The sequence below is a fragment of the Gorilla gorilla genome, chromosome 2 (genome assembly GCF_029281585.2).
Source record: "Gorilla gorilla gorilla isolate KB3781 chromosome 2, NHGRI_mGorGor1-v2.1_pri, whole genome shotgun sequence".
In the NCBI taxonomy this organism is placed as follows: domain Eukaryota; kingdom Metazoa; phylum Chordata; class Mammalia; order Primates; family Hominidae; genus Gorilla; species Gorilla gorilla.
In genome coordinates this window covers 13,561,233-13,580,059 of record NC_086017.1, presented here as the reverse complement: position 1 = coordinate 13,580,059, position 18,827 = coordinate 13,561,233, and the positions used below count along the sequence as shown (strand labels likewise).

Sequence of the window (18,827 nt, the reverse complement as noted above, 5' to 3'; positions counted from 1 at the left end):
AGAAAGACTGGCAGATAGAGTAGACACAACTGGCTTATACACATTTTGCGGAAACACTGAAGCCCGCGGAATTTCCTCTACATTTCATTTAGTACCTTCTTCTGTGAAGTTTGTCTCCATTTTGCCTGCACTTCATTTTATTTTTATAGTAGAGAACGCTCATACTTGTTATCTCTGAATATGTTAACAGTCTCTTTTGAGCAAAACATTGCCCTTATTGCATTTTCATGGATAACTAAGTATTCACCTACTGGACCAATCATCTGTTGAAATCCATATTTTCTTGAATTCAGTTCACATTTTACTCTTGAGTCTGTATCACTTTGCTCAAACTTTGCATCACATCCAAGCTATCTTTTGGAAAGGAGACTGAGTTTTTGAGTTTTGTAGCTTTGGAGAAAGAAGGCTGCAGATGCATTTGTGATGTATGAATGGTGACTTATCTAGTTACTAGAAGCAAGGTCATATTGTAAATCAATTCAGTAAGGACCAGAGGGTTTTGGAGCTATAAAGAGCCTTATAGATGATCTGGCTCAACCCTTTCATTTTATAGATGAACAAACTGAAGTCTCAAGAAGGCCAACACTTCCATGTACTTCAGAGCATCTGGGAAATTTGACTGGATTTAAATCCTTATCCAAGGTCCCACTGCTGGTTAATAGGAGAGCTAGGCTAAAATCTAGTTTTCTTGATTTTCCTCTTATATTAGTGTAACTTTAATTAGGATCCTCAGGCCTCCCTGAAGTTCATGGGATATACTCTTAAAAGTCTGTGACTTTGCTATATATGAACCCCAAATCACGGACAACAAAAGCAAAAGTATATGAATAGGATTACATCAAACTAAAAAACTTTTGCACAGTCAAGGAAACAATCAACAGAGTGAATAAACAGCCTACAGAATGGGAGGACATATATGTCTCATACACACCATATATCTGATAATGGGTTAATATCCAAAATATGTGAATAACTCAAACAGTTCAATAGCAAGAAAATAACCTGATTACAAAATGAGCAAAATATCTGAATAGAACATTTCTCAAAATAATGGGTACAAGTGGCCAATAGGTATACGTAGATTTTTAAAAAATGCTCAAAATCACAAATTATCAGAGAAATGCAAATCAAAACCACAATGAGCTATCACTTCACACCTGTTACAGTAGTTATTATCAAAAGCTGAAAGATAAATTTTGGCAAGGATGCATAGAAAAGAGAACACTTACACACTGCTGTATAAGTTGGTTCAGAATTGACTATCCAAATATGTTAATTGTGCTGTCTCTCTCTCTCTGTACGTACGTATATATGTATGTATATATGTATATATGTATGTATATATGTATATATGTATGTATATATGTATGTATACATGTATATATGTATGTATACATGTATATATGTATGTATACATGTATGTATACATGTATACATGTATGTATACATGTATACATGTATGTATACATGTATATATGTATGTATACATGTATATATGTATGTATACATGTATGTATACATGTATATATGTATGTATACATGTATATATGTATGTATATGTACGTATATGTATAAGCATACATACGTGTACATATACACACATACACATATACATACGTATATGTGTATATACGTATATATACATATGTATATGTGTATATATGTATATATGTATATATGTATATACATAGGTACACATAGGTACACATAGGTACACATAGGTACACATAGGTACACATAGGTATACATAGGTACACATAGGTACACATAGGTATACATAGGTACACATAGGTACACATAGGTATACATATGTACATATGTACACATAGGTATACATATGTACATATGTACACATAGGTATACATATGTACATATGTACACATAGGTATACATATGTACATATGTACACATAGGTATACATATGTACATATGTACATATGTATATATGTATATACGTGTCTATACATATGTATATGTATATACGTGTCTATACATATATACTTATGTATATATGTACATACGTATATACATATGTATATATACATGTGTATATATGTATATATGTATGTACATACGTTTATATACACACGTACAGTATACACGTGTGTATATACACGTACAGTATACACGTGTGTATATACGTGTATACATATGTATATATGTACATGCGTATATACGTGTATACATATGTATATACGTATAGATACGTATATTCATATATACATATGTATAGACACGTATATACATATATACATATGTACATATGTATACCTATGTGTACATAGGTACATATGTATACCTATGTGTACATAGGTACATATGTATACCTATGTGTACATAGGTACATATGTATACCTATGTGTACATAGGTACATATGTATACCTATGTGTACCTATGTGTACCTATGTACATATGTATACCTATGTGTACCTATGTGCACATAGGTGTACCTATGTGTACATATGTATATACATATGTACATATATACAGATATACATATGTATGTATATGTACACGTATGTATACGTATACATATATGTACATATACATACATATATACACATATACATGCATATATACATATATACATATATGTATATGTATACATATAGATATATACATATATACACTATATATACGTATACACATATGTATATACGTATATACATATGTGTATATACATATATACGTATATATGTGTATACGTATATACATATGTGTATATACGTATACACATATGTGTATATATGTATATGTGTATATACGTATACATATATGTGTGTATACGTATATACACATATACATATGTGTGTATACGTATATACACATATACATATGTGTGTATACGTATATACACATATACATATGTGTGTATACGTATATATGTATATATGTATACATATACATATGTGTATGTATGTATATATTTGTATGTATACGTGTACATATATGTATATATGTATATATGTGTATATATGTATATGTGTATACATGTATACGTATATATGTATACATACACATACAGGTGTATATGTGTATGTATACATATCCATGTGTGTATGTATACATATCCGTGTGTGTATGTATACATATATGTGTGTGTATAATACATACGTATATATGTATACATATATACGTATGTATACATATATATATATGTATGTGTGTATATATACATATTTGGAGAGAGCTCTGAACCAAAGACAGAAGATTTGAGTGTGTCACTTTGCCAGCCATGTACCTCTCTCTCTCTCTCTATATATATATATACCTATATATATACACACACACGTGCATATATATATACAGGCAAGCATATATATATATATATATATATATATATATATGTTTATATATTTGGAGAGAGAGAGCTCTGAACCAAAGTCAGAAGATTTGAGTGTGTCACTTACCAGATGCATACCTCTCAATGTGCCATTGACAGTCTGTCAGCTTTCACATGCTCCCTGAGAAGTCATAGTAAAAGCATCCATCTGGCCTTCCTCCTCAGTTTCCAGATCAAATCAAACTGTTCAGGGAAGTACTTTGCAAATGGCGGAATGTGTAGACCATTTTATCATGATACTGGGATAGTGGAAGGCTCTGTGAGTGGTAGGCTTCCAGAATGGGGTTCCCACAGACTGTGGCAGCCTGCGCCATGTGGATGATGTCTAGTGTAGAATTATACCAGCCAACTGCACCTGCTCGCTTTCACTTCAGTGCCTGAGAAGAAAACAGAACTGCCAGCAGACTATGGGACAAACGACTAAATGCCCTCCAGACAGTCCAGAGTCCTCTGCCTCTCAGACTTCAGTTCTTCCTGAAGGAATCTGGAGACGGAAAGCAGGAAGCAATTTGCTGTGGAATTTTTTCCATCACAGGTAAGTTTTAGTTTCAATAATAATAGTAATAATAATGGCTAATTAAGTATGAACTGTGTGCTAGGCATGGTGCAATTTCTGCTTAAATTCTATGTAATTCTTAGAATAATCCCGTGAGACAGTTAGATGTTATTTATTAGTCTCATTTTTTTCAGAAGAGGCCACTGAGACCTTAATGAAGTTAGATCATGTGCCCTGGATCACCAATCTGATACCAGAGCTCATGCTCTCAACTCTGATGTGATCTGTAGTCCCGGATTTTATCTATGCCATAATACTAGCATCTGAAAGGCCTGCACTGTTTTGAACATATCAACACTGATACTATGTCTACTGGGGGAAAAGATTCTAAATTCAAAAAACAAAATGGATTGAAGTAGTGTCCAAGGAGCTGTCCCCAGATATATTAATTCTTTCTAAAATGAAGAACATGAGGACTACTGCTCACATTTTATTAGAATAACAGTCACATTCACAAAGTAATGTTGGAAAGTGAACAGTAGGGGATTTTAAAATGTTTGATATGTAAAAGGTAATGAAATTTCTGTTTATGACACTGGAGCTTTCTGACAGGGGCGTGCGGAGGGCCAGCCATGGACCACGTGGTTGATTCTTTTTTTTGTCTTTCTTTTTTTTGAGACAGAATCTCTCCTGTCGCCCAAGCTGGAGTGCAGTGGCGCGATCTCGGCTCACTGCAAGGTCCGCCTCCCGAGTTCACGCCGTTCTCCTGCCTCAGCCTCCTGAGTAGCTGGGACTATAGGCGCCCACCACCACGTCAGGCTACTTTTTTTTTTTTTTTCATATTTTCAGAAGAGACGGGGTTTCACCATGTTAGCCAGGATGGTCTCGATCTCCTGACCTCGTGATCTGCCTGCCTCAGCCTCCCAAGGTGCTGGGATTACAGGCGTGAGCCACCACGCCCAGCCGACCACGTGGTTGATTCTTAAGGGCAGGACACTTATATGGGATGTGGTTTGCCAGCTCACTTCCTGGATTGTTTCCTGGTGAGCCTCTGGTGAGAACTGGATTCTAGACTCAATCTTACCACTCATCACTTTCCATCTCTGACCCTCTATGTTCTTTATGTGTAGAATGAGACCACTGAGAGTATCTGTGATATTCATACTTTCTTTCCCCCCAGAACTTTTAGGTTAAATTAAATCATAAGAAAACACCATATCAGGCCAGTCCTGGTGGCTCATGTCTGTAATCTCAGCACTTTGGGAGACCAAGGCAGTTGGATAACTTGAGGTCAGGAGTTCAAGACTGGCCTGGCCAACATGGTGGAACCTTGTCTCTACTTAAAAATACAAAAAGTAGCTAAGCATGGTGGTATGTGCCTGTAATCCCCGCTACTCGGGTGGCTGAGGCAGGAGAATCACTTGAATCTGAGAGGCAGAGATTGTAGTGAGCTGAGATCGTGCCACTCTACTCCAGCTTGGGCAAGAGAATGAGACCCCATCTCAAAAAATGAAATAAAAAAAAGGAAAAGAAAAAGAGAAAAACCATTTCAAGACATAACAGCAAATTTATCCAGGCTCTTGGTCACAACAACCAAATCTACTCTAGCTGATTGGGCAGGAAGATATTTACTAAAAGGTGCTAGTTAGCCTACAGGGTCTCTGGAAGGGCTGGAGAACATGGATGTTGCCCAGCCGGGAATAAGCCCCCAGAGAAAACCCCCTGACATCCCACATGCCTCTTCTGCTGGAATCAATGTTGTCATTCTTGCCCATCATTCGATACCTATCCCACTATGGTCTGGTCTGGTCAGAAAGTCTGCACACTTCTCCCAAATCATACTGACATTGTCCTTGCCAGAAGATCTAAGCCCCTAGCCATAGCAGTCTTTTTATGTAGCTCACTGTGCCTCTGTGCTGCTTGACCAAACCTAGGCCCAGTGCAGAACATGAAGCCAGCTAGAAGCCAGGACTGGGTGCTGGTTGGGCCAATTCACTGTTCCTGCCATCTGCACTCATTGAAGATGGCCAGGGCAGGAGCCCCTATTCAACTTTCTCTTGTCCCTGTTACTTGGGGATGATGGTGCCTTGTTGGCTGGTCAGGCACTGAACAGGTCCCCAAAGCTCTGCAGATCAAAGTCAGATAATGACCAAACTAGATTATTTTTAAGATTCTCTCTACTGCTAAAATTCCTTGATTCTGTTTTCCAAGGTTAAACTAAAGTAGAGGTGTTTAAACAAGTACTTTCCTGTAGGTCTTGGCTAATTCCAATAAATTCTCTGTAATTATCAGTAGTTAAGAATATTATACCCAAGGAGTATGGCTTTGTCTACATTTACATTGCCTACAGTGTTTGGTACAAGTTCAAATTTATAAGCCCCTAGCACAAAGCTCCAAAAGTCAAAAGAAGGAGGGGGCAAACTTAAGCTACCTTAAATTATACAGAGGTCTGTTTATGTAATCTTTGGCTCTCTAAAGTCTCTCAATTATCAGAAAATAACTGTTATCAGGGTATCCCAAATACATCAGATATCGATGAGGTGCCATCTTATTAGGCATAATATGTCCATCACTGTATGATAACTTGGGATACACCATGTCATTTTGCCCCAGAGCTTGGGCTCTGGATTTATTCCCTTGACTTTTGGAAGCATTAGTTAACTTATCCATTAGATGGGAATAATACTAGTAACTGCATCATGTTGCAAGGGTTAAATAGGACAATGTTTATTAAATTATTAGCACATTGCTTGAGACAATAGATGTTTTGTCTAGTGCAGTCGTTGGAGCACCTACCCTAGCCTTTGGACCTTTGGGAGTCCACATGGGGCCTAAATGGTGTTAGCAGCTGAACAGTGATTTGGGGAGGCTGCTGCTGGGGAGGGGAAAAGCAAGAGATGTGATATTCATAAATGTGCCATCATCCCACAAGTCCTCCATCATCACCAAGACATAGGGACAGAGTCTCCTTCTGAGTCTCCCTTAACTTTTAAAGATTGCCCTTGATGTTCATTATTGTATTAGTCTGTTTTCATGCTGCTGACAAAGACATACCAAAGACTGGGCGATTTACAAAAGAAAGAGGTTCAATTGGACTCACAGTTCCATGTGGCTGGGGAGGCCTCACAATCATCATGGAAGGCAAAGAGGAGCAAGTCACATCTGACATGGATGGTGGCAGGCGAAAAGAGAGCTTGTGCAGGGAAACTCTCGTTTTTAAAACCAACAGATCCTGTGAGACTCATTCACTATCACGAGAACAGCACAGGAAAGACCCGCCCCCAGAATTCAGTCACCTCGCACTGGGTTCCTCTCACAACATGTGGGAATTGTGGGAGTTACAATTCAAATTGAGATTTGAGTGGGGACACAGCAAAACCATATCAATTATAAACTGATTTCATCTATATTTGACTCAGTAGACATCAACAAACATCAGCTACATGTAAAACATGGTGGCCTATGAACTGGGAGACTAGACAAACATGGACACTAATTCAGCAAATATTTGTTGAGTTTCTACTGTGTTCTAAGAACTGTTTTTTGGCTCTGAGCTTTAGCAAGGCCTGAGAGGATCATATGGGGGCTAAGGTGGGGACATGAGGAATTATGTTAAAGAAGAGACATTAGGGTTGACTCTGCCCCATATATGTTGGGAAACCACAGATAGCATGAGTAACCATCCCAGTTTGCCTGGGACTGAGGGATTGTCTCAGTCATAAAACAGTTCTTTTTAAAACCAGGATTGAGTGCTTTCCCAGGATGTGGCATTTTCATGCTAAAGCCAGGGAGGTTCTGCTAAATTGGGATAGATTGGTCATGTTAACGTGTTTTACGTCCCCTCTTGGACAGCCTCTCTACCTTTGAGGAATTTAATTCCCTGCATTCAAAATGAAAAGCTTTGAACTGGGATGTGGTGGTGATGTAGTACAGAGAAGTCTGGAGTGAGACATAAGAGAGCAGCTCAGACCCTGGCTCTAGCTCTTGCTACTGTGATGACTCTTGGCAAATTGATTACCTCTCTGAAATTCAGCTCTCTCATCTATACAAGCAGAAATACCCACCTCCTGGGAGTTTGAACGGGTTACATAAGATAATATGTGCACAAGTGCCTAGCACAGAGAGGAAGTGCATTTACGTTTTAATTTTCCTTTGAATAAGAAAACATGTCACATTGGCTTAGAGATAAGAAGTTTCATACACACGCTTGTCTGAATTAGCCTTTCTTCGTTTATGCTTCATGTATTGCCCTGGTAATGCTATTTAAATGTTTCCATTGGGTGTGTTCCAAGTTACTAACAAAATTGTTGTAAACTCCCCAAGTGTAAGCGTTACCTTTTGATGTCTTGGCTATCTCCTAAAAGCGTCTAGAAATTAGTGTAGTCAAATTTTGGGAATACAAATTGCTGAGATTGGTTCGTAATGCCTTTAGAATAAAATATGCAGCAAATATTTACTTTTTGATCTGCGTTTTATACTGCAAGCCTACCACCGTGAATGTTAATGTTATATATATATATAAGAGGAGCCAGCTCAGAACATATCCTCTTGAAGCCTTTATCTTACCTAAATTATTGCATTTTAATCCCTTTATCCATGTGATTTCCTTGCCATGTGCAAATGCAAGGGCAGCGAAAGGTGGTAGAGACAGGACAGATGTATACCTTGCCATGCTAAGTAGGCAGAAATCCTTCTGTGCCCATGAGCCTGGGAAAACATGGTTGAAATGTCAACGCTAACTGTGGGGCCTGGAGTTTATAAGCAGCAACAAGCAGCGCATGCAACCCCACATTAGCCAAATGGAGATAAACGTCTTTGTAATTTCTAATTTTCTGTTAACATAATGGGTTAGTCGGTCTGCTCATTTGGGAAACTCTTAAGGGCTTTCTTTAAAAGTTCCTAGGGGAGAAAATGTCACCCATTAGCAGTGAGCTTGACTCTTCCCATATTACTTTCCTTTCTCTCCTTTTCCTCCCTCCCTCCATCTCTTCCACACCAAGCAGTTTCTGTGATTGAGTTTATGCCAAATGTTCATTCAGCATCCTTGGCATATGTTGTTGTATGATGGCTGTGCTGGTCTTCACATTATGTCTCTCCTCCGGATGATTGAATCAGCAGAGCCAGATGCTCTAATGGCGAAAGGCATTGCAGATTCTGAGATGGTTCAGCACTGGGTCGTTGGGATCATCCCCTAAACCAGGCTGGAGAAATCTGCTAAAATCACTTAACTGGAAACATTCCCTTCTGCTGCTTGAAAGATGTTCCTGGGTGTGTGCCCATAGATTGAAAGAGGTGATTTTCAGCGTTTTATTTTTAGGGTGGCAGAAGGGAGGTGGGCTTCAGCTGAATATTGCCAAAAGAGCTAATATGACCTTGGGCTTCATTAAAAGAAGTGCTGAAAACAAGGGAGGAGAGGTTTTGCTGGACGTGAGCGGCGGTCTTTAATTTATTCATTTATTCAACTAAAATATATGGCGCCTATTCTATGAAAGTCACTGTGCTGTGAGAGATACAGAAATAATAGCAGCACAGCAAGGCAGATGTAAATTGTATTAAATGAGAGTTCTTTGAGGGGACTGCTGCTTTTCTAGTTTGGCTCACGGAACTGCTAGATTCTTTACTCCAGCAGTCACAAACCCAGATGTCTGCAGGGGGCTGGCAGATAAGTGAGTAAAGTGGCACGGTAGGGACTGTGCCAAATTGGAGAGGATGTGCCCTGTCTGAAGTGGGCAGCTGCTATTCAGTCCTATTTGATTGCCATCTTCTGAGACTGTGGGTCTGGCTTTGCCAAGAAAAACTGGGAATCCAAAATTTGGGTGAAATAGTCCATTTAAAAATGTCAAGATAGCAGCTAAGTCAAATTTTTAAAAGCTCTGTAGAATAACTCAAATGTCTTTGGGCTACATCCTGCTCACGGGCTTCTCATTTGTAAATTCTTCTAATAAGTAGTGTTCACCCGATCGAGGCATGTTTGTCAGTAGTTAGAGGAGTCCTTCAAGTTGAGATTTCATGTAAATAACCAACTGGTGTAAGCCATAGTTAATATTGAATGTCAACTTGATTGAATTGAAGGATGCGAAGTATTGTTCCTGGGTGTGTCTGTGAGGGTGTTGCCAAAGAAGATTAACGTTTGAGTCAGTGGACTTGGAGACGCTGACCCACCCTCATTCTGGGTGGGCACCACATAATCAGCTGCCCGCACAGCTAGAATAAAGCAGGCAGGAGAAGATGGAAGAGCAGACTTGCTGACTCTTTGCCTTCATCTCTTGCCTTCATCTTTCTTGCCTTCTTGTCTCTCTTGCCTTCATCTTTCTCCCATGCTGGATGCTTCCTGCCCTGGAACATCAGACTGCAAGTTCCTCAGCCTTTGGACTCTTGAACTTACACCAGTGTTTTGCCAGGAGCACTCGGGCCTTTGGCCACAGACTGAAGGCTGCATTGTCAGCTTTCCTACTTTTGAGGTTTTGGGACTCAGACTGATCCACCACTGGCTTCCTTGCTCTTCAACTTGAAGACGGCCTATCGTGAGACTTTACCTCGTGATTATGTGAGTCAATTCTGCTAATAAACTCCCCTTCATATGTGCATATACCCTATTACTTCTGTCCCTTTAGAGAACCCTGACTAATACAGTAGAGATTGCCTGGACTTATTAATAATAATGACTCTGTTTAGTCAACGTAACAGACAGATAAAGACAAATGAGTGACACCCATGCAATTAATATAATTTTGGTGGGGAGTGAGAGGAGTTGGTTCTCCACTCACAGTGGAAAGTTTTAGCGTATACTGCTGCACATGACATAGGAGTATTTTGCACTTCCACTGGAAAAAAGTGAGGGGAATAAAAACCCCTGGATTCTACTTGCTGACTTGAGAGTGACTAAAGCAATTTATCTGAAGGTTCCCCAGGGTGGATTCATAGTGGACTCAGGCCAGATTCTCTGCTGATGCTTTGAACTTATGTCCAGAGCATCATCTCCACCACAAAAGAGCTTGCCTGCTCTGTGTCCTGGCCAAAGAGATGCACGTGCTCTATCACTGGGTTGTGGCTCTTGAGTAACTCCTGGAATTACCCAGCTGGAATTTCTATTCCTTTGGACCACAAATTTCATATCTTCACCTGCTGCCTATATCATGCTAAAAGATAGAAATGTCTCAACTAAACCATGTAGGTGGACTAGCCTCATTAAGAAGATAAGCAATAGGCCATTTTCTCACTGGTTATTAACTATGTACATTGTCTATGAAATAACATATCTGGTCATGGTTACTACTCTATTCTGTAGGGTGGAATAGAAAAAGGTAGAGGATATATATTTCAGTTGCATTTTTAAAATTGTTTATTTTGTTTTTTAATTGACAAATAATATTAGGTTGGTGCAAAAGTAATTGCGGTTTTTGCCATTAAAGGTAGACAAGGCTGGGCACGGTGGCTCAGCACGCTTGTAATCCCAGCACTTTGGGAGGCAGAGGCAGGCAGATCACAAGGTCAGGAGACCGAGACCATCCTGGCTAACACGGTGAAACCCCATCTCTACTAAAAATACAAAAAATTAGCCGGGTGTGGTGGTGGGCACCTGTAGTCCCAGCTACTCGGGAGGCTGAGGCAGGAGAATGGCGTGAACCTGGGAGGTGGAGCTTGTAGTGAGCTGCACCACTGCACTCCAGCCTGGGCGACAGAGCAAGACCCCATATCAAAAAAAAAAAAAAAAGTAAACAAAAACCTTAACTACCTTTGCACCAACCTAATAATTGTACATATTCATGGGGTACATAGTAATGTTTTGGTACTTAAAGTGATCAGAATAGGATAATTAGCATATCCATCATCTCAAACATTTATCATTTCTTTGTTACTGTATTAGTCCGTTCTCACACTGCTATGAGGAAATACCTGAGACTGAGTAATTTACAAAGGGAAGAAGTTTAATTGACTCACAGTTCTCTATGACTGGGGAGGCCTCAGGAAGCTTACAATCATGACAAAGGCAAAGGAGAAGCAGGCATCTTCACAGGGCAGCAGGACGAAGTGAGTGAAAGCAGGGGAAATGTCAGGTGGTTATAAAACCATCAGATCTTGTGAGACACACTCACTATCATGAGAACAGCATAGGGGAAACCACCCCCATGATCCAATGACCTCGACATGGTCCTGCCCTTGAAACGTGGGGATTATGGGTATTACAATTCAAGATGAGATTTTGTATGGGGACACAGCCAACCCATATCATTTGTGTTGGGAACAGTTGCATTTTTTTTTAAGTAAAATGAACGGCATAATGGTTGACATTAACAATGTGAGATGATTACTCACTAGTTGTAAAGAACTGAAGATGTGACTGGTAAATTTGTTCAGATTTTCCTTTCCTAGGCTGGGGAAGCTAGAATTCAAGCAGAACCTGTGACCTACATAGAAACTGAAATTAACATATTTTGTCCAGATTCACCTGGATTAGCCTGTCCCACATTGGCATAGACAAAACATGATTAATATGCTTTGAGAGGGGCTGGGAGATTGAAGAACGCATTTTACACTTGGCCACAAGAGGAACAGGTGAAGCACCATTAGCTGCTGAATTTTTGATCTTTTTATTTTCTTCATGAAAAATTTGTTATTTTTAACATTTTTTACATAATAAACAGAAGAATAAATTATATGTCACATAAAAATTTATGTTTCACAAATTTACGGTGATTGATGTACTTTTGACACATCTATCACGTTTTCAACATTTATAATTTTCTTCCAATGGGGAGTTGAAGTTTTTGTACGTTCTTTCTGTATGTTTATGCAAAGCGTGTTTTTCAGACTTTGTTTGCATGGTTTCTGTGCACTAAGGACTTTATAAAAATCAAATCATTCTTCATCCCAACAATCTCATGAGGTAGATATTGTTATCTGGCTTCACTTTGCAAGAGCTGAAGCTTAGGGCAAATAAGAAGTGCTTACAATCTCGCAGTTAACAACTTATAGAGCCAGGATTTGAACCCAGTTCTGGCTTATTCTCATAGTAACTTCATTGCCAGCTATGAAATATCCATGACACCTGTTTACACCTCAGAGCAGTCACTTTAATATATTTATATTAACTTCTACTGAGAACATAGTTAAACTGAGGCCAGACATTTTTAGCAAATGCCTTTAAACTGGGGAGGTGATGAACACTTGAGATGGCACAAGACCCAGGTTTCCATTAAATTTGAAATTAAATGGAAACACAGTTGACACCTGTGTCTTTAGGCAAATTAACTGCTATAACTAAGTAGAAATTACCCTCTTCCTTGTGGAAATACGCCAGTTGGAGCTGTGTAGGTTATGAAGATCTAGCTTGCGATTTGAAAAAAGAACCCATTCCATGAGCCTGGGCTCGTGGGACTTTTAGGCAAGTCATTTAGATCTGATCTCATCAAACTGGCTATGTCAAAATGCATGTAGCTGAAATAAAAGCCGGTGCTCGACATATTCTAGTACTTGTTCAGTGTTGCCTTCAAAAAAAATATAAGCTATCAATCAAAAGTAATTTACACAATTCAAATCTTTATTGGAATCTCTTGAATAATGTCAAGGCAGATAAAAATCTGAAAATCCTATCCACATGTATTAAAATAATATTTCTTTAGTTCTCTCAAACCCAGTATCTCTCAGACCAGGAGCTGACCTTAAAATTAAGGCCTTTTTATTTATTTATTTTTAAATATTGCCTCTCTCAAGCCTTGCCTGGATTCTCCACCTCCTCAACCCCAGGAAGCAACAAGCTATCAAAGACAGAATTTGCACAAGAGGACAAAGGAAGGTAAGGCTGGGAATACTGACATTTTATTTTTGCTCTGTCAGACATAAAAATACTATATGTAATTCCTAAGGATTGTGTATAACAGAGAAACCGGGACACACTCCATCCCTAAGTCTCCCTTGCACCGTTGCCACGGGCATGACTCAGGAGCCACATGAAGTTCAGGGAGAGCATGAGAGTCGAGAGTGGTGAAAGATTCATGTATGTGGTGGGAGGGGAGATAAGATACATAGGTGGACTGAGTTGAGTAGCAGGCATGGGTTGAAGCTTAGCATTGGGGTGAATATGACAGATTTTTTGGTGTGTAATTTTTAGATAACATGTGATGCCTTCTGTTTTAGGCAGCATCAAAATGATCCCATGCCACAGTGACTATGTCAGAATGTCATTGACCCTGCCTTTGATGCGCTCTGTTGGGCTTGCCTCTCTCTTTTCCACTTATATCCTTCTTTCCCAACCTCTGGATACCGATCAAATGTCAGGTCAGGTTGGAATCACAGAATGTCATGCTTAGAAAGAACCTTAAAGGTCATACACTTCAGCAGTTCCCAAATCTCATACCTGGGCTGTTTTCAACATGCATATTCTTGTATTGCACTTCTCAGAGTTTTTTCATTTATTTGTTTGCTATGGAACCCCAAAAACTGCAATTAAAAAAATCTTCCCAAGTGTTTTTTTTAACCACTCTGCTTTGAGAAATCCAGATTAAATTCACCTGCTTCCATCCCACTTGATCCTATGCCTTCTACTCAATTCAGTCGACCTGTAAATCTTACCTCCCCTCTCGTCACATACTTGAATCTCTCACCACTCCCTCCACCAGCAGGGCTCTTAGTCAGCCTAGGGATGGTGTTGATGATGGGGACGCAAGCTCATATGTACTGAGTGCTTACTAATTGTCAGTCATTGAGCTAAGGGTTTTACCTGATTTATCCCACTTAATATATATAGCAATCTCAAGAGACAAATAAGATTATTATCCTCATTTTCCCTTAAGTCATTGAATTTGCTGTGAACACACTCTTTTCTAGGTTTCTGCTCAGGTATTCCTCCCCTTGTGAGGCACTCCTGGCTACTCTATGGTCTTGGTGATGTGCCTTACCTTTGTGCTGCTGCAACGTCTGTGCTAACTGGGGTTCTTCCATATATTATTGGGATGATAATACATTTAACAGCTAAGAGTGTGGAGTTACTCTGCCACTTCCTGGCAATGTGGCTCTGGGCAAGATAAACTTGCTCTGCACATTTTTTTTTCGTCTGTAAAATGAAGATTAAAATAGCACCTCCTCTTAGGTCTGATGTGAGGACCAAGGCACAGATGCATGTTAAACACTTAGAATAGAGCCGGGAAGAGAATAAATGTCCCACAAATGTTACCTATAATCTTATTATACCAAATTTTAACCGTCCATTTACTTGTCTTTCCCCTTTCATAGGCTATAAGGATCTTGAAGGCAGAGATTATATCTCATTCAATCTTCTATCTCAAGTATCTACTGCAAAACCAAGCAAACGGTAAGAGCTCAATAATTGGTGGTTCTTCATGTCATCCTTATCTATAAAAGGGTTCAAAATAAAATATCATAAAGACATCCAGCCCACACACTTACTTATTTCTCTGAACATTTACAACATTTCTAAATGATACCACTCTACTGTCAATTAATAAGAATAATTTATTTTATTGTGATTTAATTACATGGTCCTATACATTTACTCACTGCTTTGCCTACCAGACAAACCTAGATTTGAACCTTGCTTGCTTGCTTCTCTTGCTCTCTGTGTGGCATTGGGCAAATCATTGCACCTCTTGGATCCTCATTTTTCTCATCTATAAGATGGAGATGATATAATACATCTTCCTTGCAGAACGGTAAAAGGATTAGCAGTGTTGTATGAAGGACATGTTGTACAGTGGCTGGGATGGAAAAGATGTCCAGGAAGAGGTACCTATGCTTTCTATTGCATGGAAGGAGTTCACCACAAATATTTGTTAATTTATTCTCGGCCTCTGTTTAGTATAGTCATACACCTCAGAGATATTGAGGGTCTGGTTTCAGATGACTACAATAAAGAGAATGTTACAATAAAGCAAGTCACACACGTTTTTTGGTTTCCCAGTGCATATAAAAATTGTGTTTATGCTACACTGTAGTCTATTAAGTGTGCAATAACATTATGTCTAAAATGTACGTACCTTAATTTAAAAATACTTTATTGCTAAAATATGCTAACGATCATCTGAGCCCTCTTCGAGTCTTCATCTTTTTGCTGGTGGAGGGTCTGGCCTCAATGTTGATGGCCACTAAGTGGTCAAGCTGATGGTTGCTGAAGGTTTATGATGGCTGAGGCAGTTTCTTAAAATAAGACAACAATGAAGTTTGCTGCATTGATGAACTCTTCCTTTCATGAAATATTCCTCTGTATCACGTGATGCTGTTTGATAGCATTTAACTCATAGTAGAATTTCTTTCAAAACTGGAGTCAATCCTCTTCAACTCTGCTGTTTGTATGGTAAATGCACCTGATAGCATTAACTGAAGCACACCCCGAGAATGACCCTGTATGGTAGATGCACTTGAATGTGTTCTGAGCTACGGAATCTGGGAGTGGCCAACCTGGAGATTCATTCCTTGCCTGTGAGGAACATCTGAGTCCTTGTCCCATCCCATGGAACATGGGCCACACAGGGGATTGAGACCCTGAGTTTTCCGTTAAATAGAGGTTGCCAGGTGGAGGTCATTAAGGGGAGGGTATTAAGTGAAAATGCAGTGTAAACTGCATGCTGTTTGCAAACTGTTGTGGCCTTCCTGTCCAGCCCACCACCACTGTACCATTTCTGTACGTAAGGCGGTTCCCCTGTCCAGCCCTCTGCTACTGAACCTCCCTTGTAAGTAATCCCCTAATAAACCCAACATCTCATTTGCTGGCTCTGGCTGTCATCTTCAGCTTCTTGAACAGGTGACTTCCCTATTGAGGTTAATAGGGGTTTGGCACAACACCATTGCTTTATCAACGAAGTTTATGCAGTATTCTGAATTCTTTGTTGTCATTTCAGCAATGTGCACAGCACCTTCATTAGGATCACCAGGAGTAGATTCCATCTCAAGAAAATACTTTCTTGGCTCCTCCATAAGAAGCAACATGTCACCTGTTTCAGTTTTATGAGGTTGTAGTAATTCAGTCACATCTTCAGGCTCCACTTCTAATTGTAGTTCTCTTGCTATCTCTACCACATCAGCAGTTACTTCCTCTATCGACGTCTTGAACTCCTCAAAGTCATCCATGAGGGTTGGAATAAACTTCCAAACCCCTGTTAGTCTTTTATTTTGACCTCCTCTCATGAATCACAAATGTCCTTAATGGCATGTAAAATGGCAAATCCTTTCCAGACAGTATTCAATTTACTTTGCCCCAATCCATCAGAGGAATCACAATCTACAGCCTTATGAAACATATTTCTTAAATATTAGGACTTGAAAGATGAAATTACTCCTTGATCCATGAGCTGCAGAACGAATGCTGTGTTGGCAGGCATGAAAACAACATTCATCTTGTACATGTCTGTCACAGCTCTCGGTGACCACTTGCGTTATCCATGAGCAGTAGTATTTTGAAAGGAATCTTTTTTTCTGAGCAGTAGGTCTCAACAATGGGCTTAAAATATTTAGTAAACTATGCTTTAAAGAGATGTGCTGTCATCCAGGCACTGTTGTTCCATTTTGAGAGCACAAGCAGATTAGGTTTAGCATAATTCTTAAGGGCTCTAGTATTTTCAGAATGGTCAATGAACATTGGCTTCCACTTAAAGTCACCAGCTGCATTTTAGCCTCTAATAAGTGAGTCAGCCTGTCTTTTGTAGCTTTGAAGCCAGACATTGACTTCTCTCTAACTATGAAAGTCTTAGATGGCATCTTCTTCCAGCATAAGGCTCTTTGATCTACACTGAAAATCTATTGTTTAGTGTAGCCACCTTCTTCAGTCTTAGCTAGATCTTCTGGATAACTTGCTGCAGCTTCTCCATCAGCACCTGCTGCTTCACCTTGCACTTTTATGTTATGGAGATGGCTTCATTGCTTAAACCTTACGAACCAACCTCTGCTAGCTCTAACCATTTCTTCTGCAGTTTTCTCACCTCTCTCAGCCTTCATAAAATTGAAGAGTTAGAGCCTTGCTCTAACTTAGGGTTTGGCTTAACGGAATGTTGTGGCCAGCATGGTTTTCTTTTGTTTTCTTTTCTCTTTTCTTTTGTTTTCTTTTCTCTTTCCTTTCCTTTCTCTTTCTTTCTTTCTTTCTTTTCCTTCTTTCTTTCTTTCTTTCCTTTCTTTCTTTCTTCCTTCCTTCCTTCCTTCCTTTCTTCCTTCCTTTCTTTCTTCTTTCTTTCTTTTTCTTTCTTTCTTTTTTCTTTCTGTCTCTCTCTCTCTTTCTCTTTTTTGCTCTTGTTACCCAAGCTGGAGTGCAATGGTGCAATCTTGGCTCACCGCAACCTCCGCCTCCCGGGTTCAAGTGATTCTCCTGCCTCAGCCTCCCTAGTAGCTGGAATTACAGGCACCTGCCACCATGACTGGCTAATTTTTTATATTTTTAGTAAAGACAGGGTTTCACCATGTTAGCCAGGCTGGTCTCGAACTTCTGACCTCAGGTGATCCACCTGCCTCAGCCCCCCAAATTGCTGGGATTATAGGCATGAGCCACAGTACCTGGCCGCCAATGTGGTCTTCTATCCAGACCAGTAAAACTCTTGAGATTAGCAATAAGCCTGTTTTGGTGTCTTATCATTTGTGTGTTCACTGAAAAAGCATTTTAAATTTCCTTCAAGAATTTTTCCCTTGCATTTATAACTTGGCTTTTGGCACAAGAAGCTTAACTTTTGGCCCATTTCAGCTTTTGACATATCTTCCTCACTAAGCTTAATCATTTCTAGTTTTGATTTAAAGTTGGAGATGTGTGACTCTTCCTTTCACTTGAACACTTAGAGGGCATCATAGGTTTCTAGTCAGCCTAATTTCAATATTGTTGTATTGCAGAAAATATGGAGGCCCAAGGAGAGGAAGAGAGACAGGTGAATGGGTGGTTGGTGGAACAGTCAGAATACACACATTTATTGATTAAGTTCACCATCTTATATGGGCGTGGTTAATGATGTCCCAAAACCATTACAAAAGTTGTATCAAAGATCACTGATCGCAGA

At 39.4% G+C, this 18,827-nt stretch overlaps 1 pseudogene; it reads right to left on the bottom strand.

The window, feature by feature from the left end:
• Positions 1 to 15,866: 15,866 nt before the first annotated feature.
• On the bottom strand, positions 15,867 to 18,619 carry LOC134758147 (tigger transposable element-derived protein 1-like; annotated as a pseudogene).
• Positions 18,620 to 18,827: the final 208 nt, after the last annotated feature.